Genomic DNA, 19,375 nt, shown 5'->3' on the forward strand with positions numbered 1-19,375 from the left:
AGCTAGGATCTGCTCAGCCAGCCATGGGCGTGCTGTGCAGGATGCTGGTGCTTTACTAACCACATCATCCAGGGATTTGGCTGCAGTCCCATGCAATGCAGCAAGAGGGATTTGCCAGCAGCTGGATCCAGCAGTTGCACCCAGACCTGGGGGGGTTACTTTAGTCTGCTTTTGGACACAGGGTGGGGGTCAACCAGCTGTTACACGTTCCCTGGGAAAGGGGTCTTCTCTGCTGGCACCTCCCTCCCTCCTGCCCTGCCTGAATCACTGGCCATTGTCCCTGCTGCACCCTCCTGGGTGGCACAGCCCTGCAGCTGGAGCTGGAGCAGCACAGGTGCCACCACCTGCTGCCGGCTTAGCTCCTTCCCACAGGGCAGGGATGCATCTGCCTGCTGTGCGTGACCAGACCCTGCTCAGTCCCCAGACCTGAGCATTTGAAGGAAGAAAAAGTGCCGGTGCGAAGTTTGTGTTTGTTTCCTGCTTCCCCACCTGTGGCCAGCTCCCAGCGGCTCCAGGCTCCACATGTGTGACTGGCAACCAGGAAGCAGCCCTGCTCGGCTGTGGAGTCCAAGCTGCCCGCCTGGCTGGTAACATGTCCTGAGGCAGCAGCTGGGGCTTGCACGCTTGAGGGAAAGGCCAGGCTTGCTGCGTTCCCTGAGCAAGCACTGGAGCTGTGGCCCTCACCCTTTTTAGACTTGAGGCACCCCTCATTAGACTCGAGGCCCCCACTTGGAAAATGCCAGCTCTTCGTTTTCACTTGTTTTTTGAATACAGAAAAAATAAGAGTGTCAATCTTCTGTTGCAAAGACCACAGCAGGGCAGAATGTTTTTAACACTATGGGCTCCTTTCTGGGTTCATCTTGTGCATCATGTTTGCATGCCTGGCGGTGCCAACGCTGCACGGCACCCTGGAAAGGATCTCGAGGCACCCTGGTTGAGAAGCACCGCACTGGAGGAGCAGAAGATGGCTGCTTGTTGCCTCTCCAGAGGAGAAGGATTTGAGGCAGCAGGAGGGAGAATCTCCTCCGTGCCTTTCTCTGGACCAAGCTGGCAGCTGTTTGTCTTGGCAGCCCGCTTCCATGCAGCCCGCCAGGGATAATGTGTGGGAACAGGTGATGTCTTGCAGCTTCCTGCAGGGAGGGGGCCTGTAATGACTTCAGCAAACTGCACTGAGCTCAGCAGTAATGTCCTTCCTCTGGACGTGGAGAAGGGCAGCACCCTCTAAAGGGGATGAAGGTCATGGAAGGACAGTATTTGCCTGGTGGCTAGGGCAGGGAGGGAGGCGTTGGTGGGGTTTTAAGCAGTGGAGAATTCAATTCAGAGCTCAGGAAATATTTTCCGGCATGCAATGGCCCTGCTAGGCTGTAAAGCAATCTCCCAAAGAAGGCTGAGGGGGCATGGGCACGGGCAGGAGCGGGCCCGCCGGGTTGCACTAGCGAGGCATGCTGCAGGTTGGCATCCATTGTTCCGGCGCTCTCACCGCCTGCACTGTATTCAAACCTGTGCGTTTTGAGTGCCCATTAAATCAAAGAGCCAGGTTCCCCCTGTTGTTAATCTGTTTTTGAATAATGATGATGCCTGAAATCTCCTGGTTATGCATACCACAGGGGCTCTGGGCAAGCTGCATAGATAGCAGTTAGATTAGAAGAAAAAAAACCCTGTGTAATGTCCTTTTCTTTCTTTGGACCATCTGTTCTGCTCAAAGATGTGTGCAAATATGTGAGGAATCATGGTTATAATTATGATTGCTACCAGGTGAGGCAGCTAACGGTACTGGAAGGTTCTTGGGGGGCTCGGGAAGGGGAAGAAAAACTCCCTATAAAAGCAGCACCTGCTCGTTGCCTGCAGCTCTTTGGCCTCTGGCTTGCTCCCTTGCATCTCTGCTCTTACTTAATCAGGAGCGTAGAGTAAGAACAGGTGTTGGCCAGCAAGGGTTCTGCAAGTTCACCATCTCCTCCTAGAGACTTTAGCACCGTAGTGCTGTTCCTCGCTCCCTAACTGAGTCTGAGATGAAGCTTGCATCTAATTCAGGGATTCACCCACTTAGTTACCAACAAAGACTTACAGTGCATCCACCCCCACATTGCAGCAATCACCCTCAAAGCGCAGGATGAATTTCTGGAACATTTACAACAAACTGGTTAATTATTGCCTGGCTTGCATAGATTTAAGAAGTGATCCTTAAATCCTGGCTGGAGCATTTTTTGTCCTAAATGATTTTTAATAACAAAATAATACCAAGCTTCCCTGATAGGTAAAACAAGCTGGCATCTTGCACATGTTTCTCTAACGAAGTTTCTACTTCCACCTAAGATAACGAGTAGCGTTGGGGACTGAGAGTTCTGCCCTCTTTTAAAACAGTTGCTATCTCCCATTTATTTCTCAGTAGAAGTTAAGTTATAACTTGCCTGAGCACAATTATGGCTTCATTGCCATTCATAACCCTTGCAGATGGTGCCCATTGTGGACTCTAAGTGTCTCTGAGGAAATCTGGCTTGCAGCAGCCTCTGCTCAGCCTGGAAGTTCAGAGGCAAGACTTTTCCCAGGAATATAACAAAGGAAGGCCCCGGGGTAGTCTGAGCTGAGCGAGGTTACAGAGCTGCGCGAAGCCCGTGTGAGGAGCACCTCTGGCTGTGAGACCATTCTCTGGCAGGAGGTTATACAAAACCGTACGTCGTGTTAAGTAAGAAAAGTAAACATGAATGGGTCAAGGCTCCCCGCTAGGCATACGCAGCTCGATTTGCAAACATGCAGCATGATAACGTGTCTGATTTGTACGTCGGCTGACAATATTTGCATGCCATCACAGGGGGGTGCGCATGGAAACCACCCTCTTCTCGTGGTAAATGCACGTACACATTAAGCGTGGAATTGCACGCACATTTTTGGACGCATCATTTCACACTTTGACTTGCGAAATACCGGTGGTAAAATAGCAGAAGCTGCAATAAAAACTGTGCAGCTTTAGCAGCACGTTGGCTTTTATCATGGTAGCGCAGATTGCCGTGCGTCTTGGTTAATTAGTTACCGAGACATTGCACTATTCTCGTTAGAGGTTGTCATCGCGAGGCTTTTACACGGTATAAATATACCTTCTGCTTCTCTGGTGCTGACACCATATCTGACTGGTATTAAACCATTCAGAGCATGCATCACGGTGACAAAAGTTTGTAGTTATGGTGAGGAAAACTGTGGGAAGCAGCTGATAGCATATGACACGCAACGGGTTTCCCAAAATCATCCATTATGGAAGGTAAGGGCAAAGCCTGGAGGATCACTGTTCTAGTATAACGAGGGCCAGCTTCTGAATTTTAAGAGGCCTAATGAATAGAGTGATGTTGGTGTAACACAGGAATGATGAATTGAGTATCCATTTCAATCAGCAGCCCTTGGAAGGCATCCATAATATATAAAAATGTGCCTGCAAAGATGTGAAAGCACTTTGTAAATGTTTGTTATTTCAGCCTCCCACGCTGCTGTGCATATCTAATAATTAGAGATCAGCAACATTTTTGGCTGAAAAATTTTCAAGAAAAAAATGTACGTTCAGGGAAAGCAAAAACATTTGAATTTGGTTTGGGTTTGCCAGCTTGGTTGTGTTGGGGAGGAAGGAAAAGAAATCTGAAAAAGTTGGACCCTTTTGTTTCAGTGTTTTAAAAACGAAACGTTTTGATTCTCCTGTTCAAAGAAGGCTTTTTGAAATTCCCCTCGATTTTATTTAAAAAATAAGCTGCATTATTTAAATAGTGCTGGGAGTGCAAGCAGCATCGTGTTTTGAATCGACGAGCAGTTTGCTCAATTCAAACAGGATTTTTCCTCAACTTTTTAGCTTGCTAAAATAAATATACAAAAATTCGGTCAGTGTTTTTTCAGACTTTCCCCCACGGCTGCCAGCATGCCAAAAGTTATTTGCACAGTGTTAATCATAATCATTGTAGTCCTGGCTATTCTGTAGAGCTCTTACTCACTGGGTCTCAAAGTGCCTCACAGAAGAAGTCCATCTCATTATGTCCATTTTATAAATGGGGAAACTGAGGCATCGGCAGGTGCCGGGATGACTTGGAACCACCTGGCAGCCCAGTGCCAGAGCTGCTATTCAGGTCCACGTCTCCCGAGTGCTTGTCCTGTTCTCTGCCCATTGGTCAGTACTGCCTGTTTGACAGCGGGACAGCTGAGACAGGAATATAGGTGAGTCCACTAAAGCAGTGAGAGACCGAGGCATGAAGAAATGAAGTGATTTGCCAAAAGCACCTAGTGACTAAACCCTTGATTTTGAACTAGACCCCAGACGTCCTTTCTCCTAGTCTCCGTCTCCGACCTCTCTGATTCTTGCCTTCTTGTCTTTCCTGTCTGCTTCCTGATAGCAGAGGTAACATATAGGAGGGATGGACCTGCTTAGACTGGAAGATGGGCTGAGAGGATCGTTGTTAAATGTCCTGAGACAGGCAGGGCCTTAAAATAGAAACAGAAATGCTTCTTCTTTCTGGCTCAGGGGAGAAGAGCAGTCTAACAGTGTGCACCTGGTGTCGTTGCAGTCTGTTGTGCGGGAAACACATAAAGGTTTCCTCTTGCTTGCTTTCGTCCCGTTCCTCCTAGAAGATGCCCCTGACTTGATTACCTGAGGGCATCTCCCCGTGGATTGCTAGCCCTTCAGCAGTCACTGTTAGCAGATCCCCTCTCTTAAGATGCTTTCTATACTTCATGGAAAGTATGGAAAGCAAATACTTGCTGGGGTGATCTGCCCCCAGCTGACTTCCTGCCCCTGGGGCAGGGGGGCTGGACCCAATGATCTCACGGGTCCCTTCCAGCCCTCATGTCTATGAAACATGCATCTAGTTCTCCATCATCCTCATCCACCGACCTGCACACCTCCTTGCAAACCGCTCCCTCATTGCTCAGGCACCATGTGGCAGAGCCGTAGCATCCTGCCTTCTAAAACAGGCCAACTTTATAGTCCAGCTTCCACCATGGGAACCAAAGTTTTGCAGTGAGCTGGCATTGCTGAAGCTCCCAGACAGGATGGTCCCCCAATGCCCCTCTTGTGTGTCATCCCCAAAGACTTCGGCAATTGTGAGCTGCCGACTGGTGTGAAAAAGCTAGATGGCAGCAGGTTCTTCACGTGAATCTGCTGGTCTGTACTGGGATTTTTTTCCCCCTGCTGTTAATCTCTGCAAGAAACCAGTTGGCACCGGGGCCCTGAGAATTTCCGAACAGTTTGAGTTCCTGATCCTGACATCTGGTGATCCTGAGGCTGCACTTATGTCAGCTCCTCAGGCTTAAATGTCTCGCACTGATGCCTGTTTATCACAAACGCTTTTCAGGCTGTACCACAAAAAGGCCTCGTATCAAACAGGCTTCTCCCCCTCCTCCCTTTTTCCTTTGACGGCTGCTGGGAAGAGAAGAGTGTCTGTCTGATCATCCGCAAAGCCCAGCGTTCGAGCACACCAGACGGTGAGGTCTTGGAAGCGAAGACCAGCCACTCCACTTTTTGTTGGCACAGGCATTCAAATAAGCACCAGCGTAACCTCATGGACATGACTACAGTTCACAGCCTCTATGAGAATAGGTCCTGAAATCAAGACCCACCCCAGAGTAGCCATCACCTACCTACTGGGCACTTCTTTGGGATGTTGTGACCTGAAGTTCAAGGCTCTGGTCTCCCACATCCCACATGAGTGGACCCACCGTTGACTGGTAGGGATGGGCAGGACTGCCTCTTGTTTGGACCGGAAATCCCATCTGTGTTGAAACCGGTATGAATGTTCCAGCAAGAAGACATGGTTCTAACAAATTTGTGTTTTCCAATGAAACCAGGTTTCACTGGAGATTTGCAGAGAGCTTTGAGATCCCAGGAGCAAAGGATGTGACCTGCAGTCTCTACATTTTCTTTCAGATCAGCCCTCCTTGCTCTTTCCCATGCTCCTGCATTAAAATGTCTGCCGAGAGCTCGGTCCTTCTGCAAGCTCATAATAACATGCCCGTTGTTATCCTTGTCAGTACAAAACTACTATTTGAACTTTAATTGTATACCTGCCTATAATGCTTAACCGCATGACTCCTGCTGTAATGCACATCTCTCCCCACGCACTTCCATCTCTGGTCTTTGTCATCCTTGCTTTTTGGACTGAGTCCCAAATTGTTCATCAGAAGCTCCTTAGAGGCATCCTTCTGGGTGCTCTGCGTGACTCAAGAATACCCTGTTATTCAAAGAAACTCCTTCTGCGGCAATACCTTGTGTGACCCTTGCAAACTGAAAGGTGCCTCTGCAGATGGTTTATTTGGCTAGGTAGGCAAGAGGTAGAAACAAAACGCTTGACATGGGTATTTCCTGCTACACGGTTGTTCTCTGACTCATATCCTACTAAATTTGACAAGACAAGGAGTGATATCTCCTTTCCAGCACATCTTCCTCTAACAGTGACTCACTTTTAAAGAAGTAGCGCAGCATGTGCCAAGGAAGCCAGGGCTGGAGAGAGCTGACTGTGACAAGACACAGCTTGCCAGCCTTCTGCCGAGGTTATGTTTTATCCTCCAAAGCAACGGTGAGCACGGTGTAGTTCTGCAGTTTGGTTGTTGGCCCTCGGTTGGGCAGAGTCAGGTGCTTCTGGCTTACGTGTTGCACAGATCTGCAACTTCATCTTAAAAAGTGCTGAAGTGAGGGGCTGCTACCTGCCTCCCTTTGGGGCCGGGCCCAGTATAAGGTGGTCTGTACTGATCTCAACCAAAAGCCTCATGGAGCAAGTGGGGGAATTACTCCCCATAGACCAGTCTGCATCGAGGTGAAGTGGGCCAGCGGCTGGGTGCTGGAAATCCAAAAAGGACTACACTAACGGGCCACCTTTCTGAGCCTGTGAGACCACCAAATACTGGCAACCCAGGTCCAGACTTGCAATTTTTCCTTGATTTCGAGCTGGTTGGGTCACCGTCCCCAGCAGCAAGTCAGTGGGAGAGGTGGCAGGGCTGTCCATTAGCCATGATTAACCAGGTAGCAGAAGACCTTTATCCTCCTCTCTTTGCCTGCTTAAGCTTTCCTTCAGCAAGGGTCTAAATCCTCCACCCCCCAAAAATAGCCTTTGGTAACCTTTCCAAAACAGCAAGTCTTTTTGCCTGCGGGGGAGGGAAGTCCAGCTTTATGGCTTTTAGTGTTAGCGGCGTGTTTCTTTTTCCCAGGGTGGTGTCCTTAAATATCAGGAAAAGGAAAACGTCCGGCTCAGCACATTTCGATAATTAGTGTGAATGATCTTTGCTTTGTTTTTCCAAGCCTGTCTCTGGCATTTTCTAGCTGGGCCCTTTCTCTCGTGGCGTTTCATTTGAGCTTGTTAGCGGTGTAGTTGACAGCTGCCCATAGAAAAGATTTGTGAAATGTTTCAAGCTCTTCCGTTTGCAGGGAATATCCACTGGCAGCCCTGTTATTTTTAGACATTGTGTTCCAGCTGAGAGTTGCACTATTTGTTCAATACTTAATTGTCTAATAAAAATCAGCACTTGATTTAATAACTTAGGGAGCAGCACATGGCAGTGGATTTTTTTATCCACAAATTGTTTTAGCGTGAAAGCCATGTAAAAATCTCAGTAGTCCTTTTATGAAACGCAGCCTCAGAAGGAGCTGAGTGCATCTCCGCTCCGAGGGTGGCCGGGGCTGGCTGTGGGGCGCGGGGGGGACTAGTGCACAAGCCTCCCTTGCATTGCTCTGTCCGGATCGATGGTACCCACTGCTCTTCCAGTCTCTGGGTTTCCCCTGGTGATGCATATCGTCCTGATTAGCAGCAATCCTGGCTGCAGAAATCTGTCAATCGGCATGTGTATTCTTTGGTACCAATGCAGATTCCTGTTGGGTCGGGAGTCCAGAGCTGATCCTTTCACATGGTGGTTTGCATACTCAAAGGCAGGACTTATTGTGGACCCCAGGAGTGAGCCCCAGCGGGGCCACGGCCTCTCTGGTGGATGCATGGTACCCTCTTACTGGAAAACCGTGGGTAGGACGTTAGGATCGGTGGTGTCCAAATGCACCTCCTCCCATCACCCCCTGAGCAGGGGTCCCCACGCCCCAATTCCCAGCCACGCAGGCCCGAGCTGCAATGCCACCAGTGTCCAGAGCATAAAGCCGTGCTCCACATAAAACTGTGCAAGGTTGACAGGCCGGGGGAGCAGGGTTCGTCCGTTTGTTTGAAATTTTCATTTTCGGGCCAGTCGTTTTCTTCGCTTTTGACAGGCTGAGTTAACACCTCCGTTCTCTTTGTTTCCCTTTTTCCCTTCTCTTTCACTGACAAGATCTCACTGTTGGGCTTCATTTATTCCTCCTTGTCTGCCCTTTGCTCCTGATGTGTTGACACTCATGTTAAATTAAAAAGGGAAAGCGGTGGAGCTGGTGATTTGAGACTTCCTGGGTAGGGAACTTGGATGGAGAGATGATAAGAAGGGACGGGGGCTGGGGGAGAAGACGGAAAGAGAAAAGAAGACAGGAGCACGCCGGGGAATGAGTTAGCATACAGGAGGCACTACATAGGGCCGCACAGCTGGCCTGACCCGGTGTCGGCTGCTGTGTCCGAAGGTGCGCGGAGGCTGAGAAACGGGGTTACAGGTCCAGGTAGGAAGGAAGCAGAATTGGCGGAAGAATCTGGGATCCAGGGGGAATGGGGGAGAGGGGGAGTCTTGTCCTGACATCCTCAGTGTGGCTTGCTTGTCCATAATAGTGCTGGCAGCACCTCCCAACAGGACCCAACCCAGTACCCTCCTTACAACAACCCTTTGCCCTTCTATAGCACCTCGTCTGCCAAGGCCTCTAAACATCTACAGATGTGCATTCACGAGGTCTTGGCTCAGGTAGATCGGGGCTGTCATTTTACAGGTCGCTGTGCATAAAGACCCACAGGTGGGCACTGGCAGGGCAAGCTGGTAGAGGTCTGGAGACCACGCTCCCTGCTGCGAGCGGGGAGAACCACCCAAGGGTCTGGATTTAGGGTCTCCTTCTCTAGCAGCTAGGCCATGTTGCCTATTTACACACCGGGAATTGTGCAGTTTCCTACGAGAATCGCCTGCGATATCATTCTAGGAGCGGAGGTTTTGAGAAAAGCGTAAAATATCGTGCAGTTCCTGAGAAAATGATGCGAGTCCCTGACACACTTAGCATCAATTCAAGAAGTGGTTGCAAAGGCAGGTCCCCATGCAAGTTGGGCAGGAAGGCGGGTACGTAGTTGGGACAATGTCAAGTCTTAAACACTAGTAAAGCTGATCGTTACGTACCTCAGTGCCACGTCTCAGTGCCCTGACTCGAGGAGCGCGCAATAATTCGGGATGTGTGCCGAGCTGCAGACGTTTTAAAACAGTCTCCACTTTTCTGTAGTCTCTCTGTCAATTTTGAGAATGGTTTTTGTCCTTTTATCCCCCCCCTTCTTGCTTATTTCTCTACCCGGCGTTCTTTCCCCCTGGTTGTAACTTCAGTCACTTCTCCCTGACAATTTTGCTTAGACAGGCTGATAACTTCAGGCAGGGAATGAATGGCAGAAGATGAGTTGCTCCAGGGAAACGCAGAACCTGTTTTTATCTAAAAGCCCTTGGTAATAAAAGAGGGGGGGAAAAGGGGAGGGAAGAAATATGGAGAGCCTAGGTTCAAAGGAGAATCGTTCCTAAACGGATGTAATACAGAGGTGTCAGCAGCTCTTTATATATTAGAGCAAATGTGTCTTCTCCCAGCACTGGCAGGCAAAACAGCTTGCACACAGAGCTGTCTTTTAAAGCTCCACTGTCTTTAAATCTGGATTTCCCTTGAAAGTCTGTCTGCGCACCACTAATCTCTCCGGTTATTGCACTGAAGGCATTTAATAATCCTTTCATTTACTCCTGTCTCGGAGACCGTGAAGCTAGACTGGGCAGTTTCCCTTTTTGTCCAGAGTCATTTGAGTTTTCTGGATCTCGGGTGTTATATCAGGGTTGCCTGCTTGGTTCCCCCCCCTGCAGGGGAAAGTTTAAACTTAGATTTCCATAAAGCTAGGATCCTAGAGAAGGAGGGCTGGAAGGCATCTCAGGTGATCCCATCTAGTCCAGCCCCCTGCGCAAGGCAGAGACGCCCCTGTCTAGACATTTTGGAAAGGCTTGCCTGCTCATTTCATTGCCCCTATGCAGCATAAACGCTGGGCACGCAGGTAAAGGGTGTCTACGCAGTAGATATCCTGCGCCAGGTAGCGGCACCCCCGGGCACCGTGTTGCAGACACTTGCTAGCAGCCTGCTTCAGTCTTTTCCAGGTGACTCAGAAGAAGGAGCATGGCCATGTTGGGCCAGGGCCTAGCCCAGTTTCCTCATTTTGGGGTGGTGGTTGGGTACATACTTACTCATGCTCATCAAAGCTTAAGATAAGCAGCCTGCAGGAAAATTAGTGTGCTCGTATGCCGTGCAGGATGCTACAGTTAGGGAATGAGGTTTGCCTGGTATGGTTTTAAATAGCCCTTAAAGGTAATGCTATGTTCCTGAGTTTAGATTGATCCGTGGGAAGCTTGAACCTGCAATCCTGTCCTGATAGTCACTTCCCCTGTTGTTTGTATGTGCGCATCTCTCTTGCGGGGTTGCTGCTGAGTGCCGGGCTGCTGAGGGTGCCCCGATACCTGATATTTGCTTGTGAGTATTGGCAACAGGTGCTGCTGTTGGAGAACTATTTTTGCACGGGCACGGAAGCATTTCTTGATCTTGCAAGGAATTGCCTAGACTGTGCCAGCATTAACGAGAGCACAAAAAGGAAAATCAAAGTTTAGCCTGATGAGTAGGGCAGGTTCCTTTTCAGCGGCGTTTTATTTTTAAAGTGCTTTACGTTTCTTCTGCGAGAAGCCGATCTGCGTGACGTGCGGGTTTCCTGTCTGCATCGCGTCCTCGCGCTTTGCATTTATGACAGCATTTCTACCTTGGTGCATGTCTTATAGTGTCAGAGATCAAGCCTGGACTTGTTCTGAAGTATTTGAACGTGGCGATAGGTGGCCTGCTGTAAAATTTGGTGTCTGGAGTGAAATTACAGGATGCTCCTTAAGCCTCTGGGTTGCTATAGTAACGAGGCAACAGTCATCCTTCATGATTAAGCAGTGTCCATGGCAACTGAATGAGCAGTTTTTAAATGAAAGATTTTTTCCCTTTGCATATTTAGTAATTGAAGGTTAACAGTTATTACCTTTATGCCATGAAGTGGGAGAGACTCTTGATCTGGCTATTGTGCTTTAAAATGAGAATGTGCAGTTCTTTCTGTTTAAATAATTTGGGTCTCCATCGCCATCCAGCTGAATGTAGAGCGAATGCTGAGAGTCTCTAAGAGTGAGATATGGTGTGTTAATCTCTCCAAAGGGGATTAAGTATCCTTCACTTCCTGCCCTGTTTTGTAGTGTTTGTGCAGGTTGTCCAACACTGGCCATGTTCTCCCCAGAGCTGGCTGCATGTCAGCAGTGACTAAAACAACAATCCCCAAATGAAGTTTGGAAAAACGCAGGGTGGCGATGTTGGAATAGATGACACACACGTCTGCCTCCAAACCGGGATGGACAGACCGTGGGAAGTCTGTTCACAACCGTCCTAACGAGTCTCTTCCATTTCAGCCTTAGCGATAATCTATCAGACATTTCTGTTTGCAGGTAAACTGTGGATGTCACTACAAACTCTGGGGACTGTAGTGTAGTGCACTGATGATCACAAAGGTACCCTGGGGCACGCGGACACGTGCTGGTTCCTGGGGGTGAGGAGGGCTTAAAGTTTCGAATGGTGTGCGGTATGTCTATTCTTGGTACGCGTCGTTATCTGTAGCAACGCCGGCGCTCGCCTGCTGTCTCCCCTCTGTCTTCATTGCCATTAGGGAGGTTTGATGGAGAACAAGATCCGTCTTGCTTGCAGTGCGAGTCTGCTCATAACTGAAACCTTCGTGTACGTTTGCAGTTTTGCTGCCTGATGGAGAGAGAAGCACAAGAAGTTTTTTCTGCCTCTTACATCTTTCGGCTGGCCGACCAACGGTCTCGTCAAGCGGAGAGATTCTGCCGAGTCTCTCGGGAGGTGACGCGCTCTTGTTTTTGTGTGTATGAGCGAGGGATGTTCCTCATTAGTGCTTGGCTCACAGGACAGAAAATAGGCCTCCTTTTACTACTCGCTCAACCAAAAGTGTGTTTTCAGGAGCAAGAGATCCAGGTGTTAGGCCTGGCTTCCCGTGGGTGGCACTACTTTTTGCAGCAGGTGGGTTTTTTCCAAAGGCAAAGCTTTCGTCAACCCTAACTTATTGGGCTCTGTGCAGGGCTAATGGGTGGCAATTTAAGGACCAATGATATACAGGTGGTGAGTCTGGATGATCCCATGGTCTCTTCTGCCTTTAAATTCTATGAAAATACATCCAATGCTGGGACTGAATTGCTTGTAATTATAATGTTGTTCATTTTTCCGCATGACATATGAGATGCACTGCGGTGACACTTCGTGAGGCACTTTCTATGTTTCACGCTGTCTTCTGATACATATTTATGCCCTGTCCTTCATTGTTGATTATAATTATTTGTACATAGTTATGATTTTCCAGGGCAAGTACAAGGAAAATGGACTTTCAAAGCCCCAGTGTTTCATTTGCAAATTCCCTGCCAATTATAGTCGTTTAAACCATGTAATTCAAGTTGTTATTAAATAAATCGAGAGCAAGTACATGCAGCCGGGAAGGGGTTGGCATCATAGGGAAGCGACCACAGGTAGCAGGGTGGGTACAGTGGGAGACCTTGGACTTCGCTGTGCCCCCTTACTTGCGTTCCTCAGTGAGCCCTGTTAAAATGCCCCGCGGCTTGTTAAGTCTAGGGTGGCCAACGTGTCAGGAGGAGGACCATAGGGAGCAGAGCATCTTAGTACCTGGCTGCTGAACAGGGTGGTTTTCATTGGTATTTTTCCCTTCTCTGATTCTCTTTGGTCCAGAGCTTATCAGCCAGGAAGAAAGATGCACAGTTTATTAAGCTGCTTGAAGTCAGGGGGCAGGAGTCCACTTGGGTCTCTAGCAAGACAGCAGCAGATGCTCACACTTACAGGTGCAGTGCTGATGTGCGCTTGAGGCAGGATTCCTCCATCTCTGCACAAGGTATAAAGCGTTGTTCTAGCTGGTGCTAGCTAGTCAGGTATTCCCTTGATGCGGGGGTCTCGCTGCTTGAGGAAGCTGGGAGAGGTAGTGACGTTACCCTGTGTAGCTCAGGGGCAACGTCGGGGAGGGAGAAGGCATGGCTGGAGTGCAAGAGAGGTTGAGCAGAGCCTCTGCTGCTGTGGGAAAATGCACAGCCTGCCACCTACATGGCACAGACCCAGTCCCTGCCTTTTAAAGATAGAATTGTAGCTTGGAATTGGATGGCACCTTTTATTCTAGGGCATGTAATGGGCCTGATGCTGCTCTTTGACGTGTTGGAGTTGCACGCTAAGGCCCCATGTGGTGGTTCCCCTGTGCAATGGCAATCATAAATGGGTGCAATGGCAGATGGGCCATCGTAAATGGGTGCAAGAGCAGATGGAATTGGGGACCCACAGAACTTAAAAATGTGGCCACCTCGAGGGTGTGAGGAGACAGCTGAGTGCACAGGAGCACTGCACACATGTAACTAGCATGACACGTGCACACGCCGTCTCCGTGTTTATGTGTACCGTGTGTCTGTACATTTACAAATGTACATCATTTAAAAAAAATGCCCGTCTCTGGCACAGCATCTGATAAGCAGTATCTCTCGGCTTGCTTTAGTACTTGATAAATAGATAAATAAATAAAAAGGAGGGAGGTGGTTTCTGATCCTTTCCTGTGTAGAGGAGTCTCATCATCAAGGAAGAAATTGGGAGAGGGAAACAGTAGAGCTAGTTCTGCACAAAGTGCTGTTTAGTGCCAAAGAGAAACCGACTGGGGAAAAAAAGACACATTATTTTGGTTTTTTTTGTAGTTATTCTGGCACAGTTGTTCAAAGCTACTTTCCAAACTCTTTGATGTTGCTCCTAATTTTTAATTTTGTCTTTCCTGTCTTCCACTTCCACAACTTTTTTTAAGTTTCCTCCAGCATTTGTCAACGAATACAAGCACCCGGCTCTGTGAAGTTCTTTATTTTATTTGGTTCATTTTGATGATGATAGCCACCCTGAGTGACCATTATTACGTCCCAGCCAGCCGTTTTCTAGGACTGCATTACAGTTTCTTCAAAAGTTAAAATCATTTTCCTTGGCCTGATCAGTTCTGGGCATTGAGAAGCTTGAAGCCTACTATTAAAATTGCACGTACTGCTCTACTTCAAAAATCATCATATTTGGCCTTCATATTATGCAGATGGATGTGAATAGAGATATGTATGCGACCCCATTTATTTCTCTAATGAAGTGCCGTCAATAGAACATCTGTTTCTTTGCTGTAGAAAGTCAAATCCCTGATGAATCACGTTCACAAATGCGGGATTTATTTATTTATTTATTTATTTTACATTTTGCCTATGTGCCCACCTATGTCAGCAGCAGCTGCACATTACAGTGAAAAATAGACTGATAATTACTGTGCAAAGGTTCGTGTCTGCTTTGTGCTGTTACACCAAGTACCTGGCAAACAGACACACTCCTCTGAGCCCACGTGTAGTTCGCCTCAGAGCTGGCTGCTGTAAGAGAATCTAGGAAAAAAAAAAAGACCCCAAATTCATCAAAGGGAGCTGGAGAGTATGATTTTCATCTGGATTCGCAACCTCTTGGATCTCCTTGGAGTTTCCAGGATGAAACTTGAGCTCTGCAGCCTTGCCCTAGCAGGGAGAACCCATTACAAAGAGAGACTTTATGAAATTTAAAGACGGCATCTTGAAAACCCTCCTCCTAATTGGAGCACTGGGCACTTAGGAGCCTGTCCATTTAGGAGGTGGGCTGGTTTGATAAATGAATAAGAGCTGGAGGGAAGAAGACGACTTGAGGACCAGCCTGAACCTCCATCCGAAACGGGAACCAAGCCCTGCACCTTTCCCAGTTTTGGAAACTTTAGGAATCTCGACCCTCTTGTTCCTCTGTGATCTGTGTACGTTGCAACCCGCCTCGAAATTCCCTTCGTTGCAATCAAGACGGGAAACAAATGGACCAACAATACAGTAATAACTGTTTGTCCCTGTGAGATTTCAAGCTCAGTTTCTGCAATCCCAAGAGCTCGAATGAATGGGCAGCCTCGGAGGACCTGAGTCAGCTCTGCCGTATCCACCGGAGAGCGATTTAGTCGTGCGCGCAGGCGAGCAGGCCTGACATGCCATCCTCCAGCTGCGTGGAGCAATGTTCGGATAGTTTAACGGCAGGCTGGCTAAGCAGCCAAACGACCTGACTTTCCAACGGGTGTGTAAGAGAGAGTGCTGCCAAATGCTGCCAGCCTTTCTCAAGTCTGTATGGGACTGCTGCTGCAGAAGACAGGGGTTTCCATTCATCTCACTCACCGGTTTGGGTGCCCTGCCCCTATGGCATTTTGCAGATGGTCTAGCAGATGACTACAATGTCTGTTTGCAAGCGCAGATCAGTACCAGTGTCAAGGTTTTCTCTTTGTCTTGGTTTATTTGGGAACCTGCAGCCGTGCTGGCTGAGTGCTGGGAGAAAGCAGCGTGGTAACCGTTCTGAATCTTCACGGGCATGTTAAGAGTGATGGATGAATCTAATTTAAATCTCCCCAGAGCTGACTTCTTGTTCTCCAACGTAGCTCATCTTTATTGTCACCTAGGAGGAAGCTGATGTTCCAGTTCACTTTTTCATGCCTTCCAGTTCAACCAGGGCACTTAACAGTTCCCCTCCTCTGGTCCCCGACCAAGCTAGCATTTCGTCATGTCCTGATGTATTTTTTAAGGCTGTGGTTGATCTACATTTCAATTTTCCCCTGGAGAAAAGGCCTTTAATGATACGCTGTTAGCAGACGGCGAATTTGTTCTCTAGGTATCACATCAGAGCAAGATAAATATCATGCATATTTTATTTGGGGAAGTGATAAATAAAGAATAAAAGTCCCCTAATGCAGTTTAAAACACAAGGTAGAGAATAAAAGCAGCATTTGTAAGGCAGGTAGCTCAGCCAGCACAATTTGCTTGTCATTTGTAACCGCGTAGGGTGGAAGTGTGTCCAACACGTTCTCCCCCTGGCTCCGCTCTCATGGTGGGGCCGGGTCCTTCTTTCTCTTGTGCTCACATCTGGTTCTTGTGGCAGCAATTGCAATGAAGTCAGTGGGGAAGTTTCCCTGCCTCTCCTGCTGGGACGTGCCTGTGCTTCCCATTTCTGTTATGTCACCCCTGTGTTTCTCTTCCCTTCTTTCTTCTTCCTCCTCCTTGCCCCCATGGAGTAGTCTTAGCTGACAAACATGTCTGATCCTTCTCTTAAAACCAGCTGCAAAACTCCTCTTGACTTCATTGACAGCAGAATGAGGCCCTACGAGACTATCATTAGGCAACGGGAAGTGAGGCATTAACATCTCTAATGGCTCTCCTAGGTAGCATGAGAAGATCTAGTTGTGCAGCAGGCATGAGTGTGGCACCGTGCCCTTCCCTGCAGAGTTGTATGTAGTGATGGCAGCCCTCAGTGCGATTGGGAAGATATAATGGGCTACGGCAGAATATCACAAAGCCTGTCTGTCGTCCTCGCTCATAGAATTTATCTGAACGTAGGCGAGGCTTGTCCTCGAACATAGAGTTCGTCGCTCCTGTGAACTTTCCAGCAGTAAGGCACCAACAGGGGTATAAGATAAAGATAAAACAGGGGTTCATTTAATAAACAGGCAAGGAACTTGCAAAAACCTGCAGAATCTGTTTGCTGCCATCTCCCCCACAGCCATCACGTCCATGCTCTGCAACGTTTGTTCTGCTCCCGATTTCTCGGTTGCTTTGCTGTTGGATTCATTAGCAAAAAAAAGCTTTAGCTCCCTCTAGTGAGACAGCTGAACTACTGTTGTATCATACCAGCCCGCCTTGTGCCCCGTTTCTGGGGACGAGCAAAAAATCCTACGAATACTTATTTGTAAGTTGGAAACTTCACGGAGCTCGTTAGGAAGGGGCACGGTGCCAAACTGGGGTAGGCAAAAGCCCAGCAAGGGAGAAGAAAAAAGGCAAACAAACCTCATCTACGTATCACAATAAGCACCTGCCTTTGGTGCAGGTGAAAAGAGCTCAGTAGGTGATATAAGAGAAGAGAGGGATAGCTGAATAGAGAGATGGTTAGAAGCTGTATGCCTGGGATTCAGGGCCGTTTACGAGCAATACCAACGTCATACCAGTACAATGAGCATTGAATACCGCACAGAGCTCTTCTCGGCCTCACTCAGCACCTGGTACCGCGGATCCCGAGGTGATGGGGACCATTGGTGCGCACAGGATGCTGTGTGGAAGGCGCCAAGCTGCTTTATAAGGCCTTTTCTTTCTCCCTAAGGGATCCTGTGACTTACGAGACCAGGAAATAGCCAGGCAATTTCTTTTTTTTCATTTGCAGCCTTTAGTGATAGAAGACAATGTAGTCGTAGGATTTCTGTGACTTTTGCTCCTTTCTGCTCCCTGGCCGGCACTGGGAAGGCCCTTCACTTCACATTGCTGGCCTGTCCGCCGCTCAGCCTGCGGCAGGACTGGCCCGGACTCTGGTGCATTTCTGTTCGAGGTGGAGGGATTGTGGAGTAAGTCAGGACTCGCTGTCCCCTGCCGAGAGGACTCTTGAAGGGACGGAGATCTGGTCAGGACCTGAGTCTGGTGATACAAAGCACTAACCACTAGACAAGACAGCCAGCCACTAACGATTTAATGCTGCATCATTTGGGTCTGAGAGCAGCATGGAAGATATTGAGAATCAGTCAGAATGAGGGTGTCTTGGGAAATGGCCCTAATTCGTTCTTGTTTCTTGTCTGATGGGCTGTGCGAAAGGCACACATCTGTGACATGCATCATTAATTGTTTGAAAATGCAATGAAAAGAAGAGAACATTAAAGCTGAAGCCTCCACTTGGGGAATTAAATGAAGTAGGAGTGAAACATCGACTCCAGTACAGGAGAGCCGCAGAACGCGTGCAACCACCCAATTCTGGTTTAGAAAAGGGCCTTTTACAGCTACAGATTCCAAGAGGGGGGAAGAAATAATTTTATTCTAATATAAAAAGTGGCGGTGACCTTTCCAACAGAGGCTTTCATTATCCCTGGGAATATCCATTCTGGATATTCATTACCTTCAACTTGAGCTAAGTCTCATTTTCACAGGGCGTTGTTAACTGCCCTAAACTTTTGCTTCTCAACCGTTTTTATGTCAAAGTCAATTTTACTGCCAAATAATGATTCAACTTACAGCTAATTTTCTGTGAAACGATGGCCACAATGTTGCTTTAGGGGATCAAGTGGAAGAGACACATGGATCTTTGAGGCATCGATTGTTGCGTATCAATACTTGCACATCCGTATTTCTCTTCCTGGGCCGTGCAGTTAAGGAAAGGTGGTTGATATGGGTGTAGATTTTGATAACAGCTGTTGCACAAGTCTGCTCCAGCTCTTATTTAATCACAGTCTATTTGGGCTTAGACATTTTGTGGATCTCTGCGTTGCATCCCATATGAAATTATTAATGATTCTACAAAAATAGAGTTGACTCAACGCATACTTACTCTTTTCCATCTTCATTTGACTCCCAAAATGCCATGTTCCTTTTAAAAAGTTCTAATTTTATTTTTTGCTTTCCTTGCCTAACAGTATTACCTAGTTATGTCTTGAACTTCCATTTATCCCATGATCCCTCCTTCTCTTCCTGGAGTCATGCGACCACGTACAACCCTCTGGCCATCCCTGCAGGGTGTCTCTGGAGCACTCTTCAGCAGGTTTGTTCTTATTCACAATCCTGCTGCTGCTACAGACACCCCTCTTCCAGGGGTCCCTTTGCATTTGCCGATGGTGTCTGAGCTACTAGGAATGAATGCATTTTTCCTCCAAACATAGTGCCACCTCCTCTCTTTGGGTGTGTTTGTAGTGAAGAGTCATTAAACAGTGCAGAAATTAGGTAGCAGAATAACAACACGTGGGTTCATTAAGGAGATAAGATTAATTCAGCTGTGTGTAATTGCAACCACTCGCACAGGAGACAAGAAATTCCAGTTCTCTCTGTTTTCACCGAAACTCCACCCCTTTAAATCTCCAAGGCAGGTCCTAGAGTGTCAAAACACTAAACCAATGGGGAGAAAATAACGAAGCATCAGGTGATGAGAACAAACGTTCATAGGTGGATCGCACCCGAAGGTCAAGGCGGTGCTTAACCCTTTAGGGAATGTTGCATACATTATCCTTCTCCCATCAGCCTCCATGACTGATGGACTTCATCAGCTCTCTGGTATTTGGGAGAGAACTGGTGAAGTTTTATTACCCTCTGAAGTTTCTGCTCCTTAAAACACATCAACACG

The 19,375-nt window shown here is 47.9% G+C and overlaps 1 protein-coding gene across 9 annotated transcripts in view; it reads left to right on the top strand.

Moving 5' to 3' along the window:
- Positions 1-19,375, top strand: part of DAB2IP (DAB2 interacting protein) — a 272,314-nt gene that overhangs the window by 77,445 nt on the left and 175,494 nt on the right. The gene's annotated exons all lie outside the window — the stretch shown is intronic.

Source organism: Alligator sinensis, unplaced genomic scaffold (genome assembly GCF_000455745.1).
Source record: "Alligator sinensis unplaced genomic scaffold, ASM45574v1 scaffold611_2, whole genome shotgun sequence".
Lineage (NCBI taxonomy): Eukaryota > Metazoa > Chordata > Crocodylia > Alligatoridae > Alligator > Alligator sinensis.